General features: G+C 36.9%; 1 pseudogene; it reads left to right on the top strand.

The window, feature by feature from the left end:
- Positions 1-217: 217 nt before the first annotated feature.
- On the top strand, positions 218-804 carry LOC110286392 (annotated as a pseudogene).
- The last annotated feature ends 3,342 nt before the right edge of the window (positions 805-4,146 follow it).

Raw genomic sequence — 4,146 nt, 5'->3', positions numbered from 1 at the left:
TTCTTTTTTTTTTTCTAAAAATAATCTGGTTTGTTTGTTTTATTTGTCTGTGTGTTACCTAAAGGGAAAAAGAAAAGAGGCATGGAGGTTGATGGGTGAGGAAGTGTGGAGGATCTGGGAGGAGTTGGTAGAGGGGAAAATATACATAATATAAGAATATATAATTGTCTGAGATAAGTTCCAAAATTATAAAATTTACTCATGGTTAAAACATGGAATGTTGAAAGGTAAGATAAAGAAAAACCTGTTTTAATGGTAAGCTCTGGGAACAAATTGTTCCCATGATAATATAGGTGATAATAAGTTTGCAACGTGGGATATAACTGCTCTTAATGTTCTTGCCACTGGACCAGTTACATTAAATGAGAATTTGACTACGCCTTCTTTGTTTGATTGTATTGGACTTTAGCCACATTCTCAAGATTATGAATCTACAATTAAACAGACAACAGAAATGGGAAAGCTCTGCTAGATCAAGAGATGAAGAATGGCATTCTTCTAACAATGATTTTAGGAGGATCTTCCCAGGGACCTATCAGTGATACTAATAGAGCTACTTCTATTCTCCAGGGCCATGGAGATTGTGATCCTTTAGTTCTCCTAAGGGTTGTTTCTCTTACTGTTCTGCAATGAAAATCACTGGTAAAAGCAGCCAATGTCATCTTTAAAGTCTATGGAGGCATGGCACACAGTTCATTTCAGCAAGAAATGATGGATGTCAAACAATTTATTGATATACTCATACATCAAATTAATTGTTGCCATTACAAGGCCTTATGTAGACTTACACCAGCTTCATTGTAGTACTATATAAACTTTTCCCTGTACCTGATCTTAAAACTTGTGATGTTTATAGTGTTAAAGTGTTTTGCAAATGAATACCAATGATACAGACTAAATGATAATGATTTCTCTTTATAGGGAATATATATATATATATATATATATATATATATATATATATATGATCCTTTAAGTTTCTATACATATATTTGTATTATAGGATCCAGAATGTACTAGTATCAAAGTAGGTGAAGTAGCTATCTGCTTCCTTTCAAATATAAATCAGCAAAATAAAATACTGCTACCAGATTTTTTATTACATGATTTGAAAATTACTAGAATGTTTCCTGAAAAAAAATCACTCAGGACTAAACAAGCAATTAAGATATAAGTGGCTTGTTAATTATGTAGTTTAGACTGTGACTTTAATTCACCATTGCTTAGTTACTAGTGTCTATAGATTTTAAAATGCATTCATGATGGTTGGAATACCTAACTCCTAGATGGTAAAGGAGGAAAAAATGTTTTCAAATACCGAAGAGGGTATTGCTTTGTTCAATTAACGATTTTTTATTTGACCATGTTTTTGACACTTCTATTTAATATTTTTTCTCTTTTCAAGGAAAAGTAGTATGTTCTTTCTTGATTTTTTTCTCATAACATACCAAATATTGTCTCTCTGCTATAGAAATCTATCAAGATATATTATAATTTTATATTGCTATCCACAGACATATAATATTTCAAATCTATGTAACTTCAAAAGAAGAAAAGCATTGCTTAAGTTCATTACATATTTCAAATAACTGCATCTTAGCCCAGATTTAGACCTATATAGATTTTAGAACCTTCAGTCCAGGTAATAATTCTGTGCTTTTATTTTTCTATAAAAAACTGAGTTAAATATTTTTGTGTGTTCAGAAATATTTGCAGCAGGTTTTAAAAACTAAGTTCTAAAATGATTAGATCTCCTTTAGAAAAGATTTTTTAAAAAAAAAAAATATTTTTTGGTTTTGATCTGTCTCTCCAGTCCTGCCATTCCCCTGGGCAACTCAGTAGAGCTAGCCCTGGTGGTGTGGATTCCCCAGAGCTGGCCTCAGTGGTGTGGGCACAGAAAAGCTGAATCTTTTGGGGAGGGTTCGGGAGAGCTGGCAGGCTCACCAACTCAGCTACTACCCAGGCTCAGATCCTGGGCTTTGAGCTGACCCACCCCACCATCTACCCCACCTATGAGCTGCTGGAGTGCATGAAAGGCCGAGTCCTTCAGATCCAACGCTGCAGGATCTACATGACAAAGGGCAACAACAGGGTATAGCAGAGGAGCCTGGTGAGGATCCAGCATTGGTTGTGTAGCAGAAGCCAGAGGCCTCAAACCAGACTAATGCTTTGTTGAAATAAACAGCAAGTAAGGTATTTGGATGAAAGGGTATATACTGTGTAAGATGATTATTTTTTTTGGGGGGGGGGATGTGACAATGGTGGAGGGCAGATATGGAAGGACTCAGAAAATGAGTGGGATTGTGGTGCATGATGGGAAGTTCACAAAACATCAATAAAGAAGTTTTAAGGATTTTTTTCTGTATATGTATTATTGGAAAAACTAGCTATTATACCTGATGAGCAATCAGTTAGCCACTTCTGCTTTATTTGTATTTGACAATGAACTAATTTAGAATTTTAATCGAGTTATATTTTAAAATTTAGCCTCCTATATAAATATTAAAATAGGAAATCGTTTGGTTTTAAATTGTTGAAATATACAGAATAGTGGGAAAATATTACAATGAAGTTCTAGGTACTAAATGTTAATTAGAATGTTTATACGTATGATATAGTTACCACACAGCTGGAAATGTAGCAAAAGCTATGGTTATTTATGAATTGTTAGTTTTCCTGCTGTATTTCAACTGACCAGATAATATTAAGAATGCTTCACTACTGAATGAAAAATAGGTCAAGACAGAAATTAAGAAAGAAATTAAAAACCGCTGGGCGTGGTGGTGCACGCCTTTAATCCCAGCACTCGGGAGGCAGAGGCAGGCGGATTTCTGAGTTCGAGGCCAGCCTGGTCTACAAAGTGAGTGCCAGGATAGCCAGGGCTACAAAAACAGAATTCTCCATGAAGGAAACATAAATGTCTGAGAAACACTTAAGAAATGTCAACATCATTCGTCATCAGAGAAATGCAAATCAAAACTACTATGAGATGTTTATTTTACACCACTCAGAATGGCCAAGATCAATTAAACAATAGCTCCTGCAGGCAAGGATGTGGAGCAAGGGAAAACTCATCCATTGCTGGTGTGAGTGAGTGTAAACTTGTACAATCACTATGAAAATCAGTTTGGCAGTCCCTCAGAAAGCTGGGAATAGATCTACCTCAAGATTCAGCTATACCACTGTTAGGCAGATGTCCAAAGGACAATTCATCCTATTACAGAGACACTTGCTCAACCATGTTTATTTCAGCTCTACAACATCTTTGATCTACAGTGATGACCCACCTGCAAGATGTGCAATAGTGGTACAAAGCTTTTAAGAGTAACCAACCAAGATCTGATTAGATTTAAGGTCCATTCCATGAGACGGGACCTATATCCAATACTGCTCAGGCAATCAAGAACCAAACACTTGATAGCTGAGAGACCTAGGGTAAAACCAAATACAACTGTTCTGCTAAAGGAATGTAGCATTCTGTTATACTTACAGATCAATGCCTTGCTCAGCTAACATCAGAGAAGATTCCTCCTGCAGCAGATGGGAATGAATACAGAGACCCAAAATTGGATAATCGGGGGTTGGGGAGAGACAGAGACAGACAAAGAGACAGATACCTTGGAACACTCAGTCCTAAATAGTGTGTCTGTATCCTTCCTGTCCCTCAGGGTTCATGGGACTCTGCAGAAAAGGAGGCAGAAAGATTGTAAAAGCCAGAGGAGATGGAGGGAAAAAAAAGTCTTCTAAAACCACCAGGACTGACACATATATGAACTCACAGAAATTGTGCCAGGATGCACAGGGCCTGTACAGATCTGTGACAGATGAGATCCCAGTACTGAGAGGAAACGTAGATACAAGCTCCCATCCTTAACTCAGAAGCTATCTCAAATTGAAAACCACTCACAAATGAAAATGAAAAATTATTTTTTCTCCAACATATTTTCACTAGGGATAGAAACTACTCTTAAGAGCAGGCCTCAGGCTCAGCAGTAGACGCCCAGCCAAAAGAAACCAACTCAACAGCAGCAACCTTGGAGGTTCTTGGAGGTTCTTTGTCTCATAATGTGAAGTCGAGACTTTAAAAAAAAAATTTACCCTTAGAGGTTAACCCTCTCCCTCTCCCTCTCCCTCTCCCTCTCCCTC

The sequence above is a fragment of the Mus caroli genome, chromosome X (genome assembly GCF_900094665.2).
Source record: "Mus caroli chromosome X, CAROLI_EIJ_v1.1, whole genome shotgun sequence".
NCBI lineage: Eukaryota > Metazoa > Chordata > Mammalia > Rodentia > Muridae > Mus > Mus caroli.
Note: the sequence above shows the minus strand (reverse complement) of the source record. Positions and strands in the feature narration are given on the sequence as shown.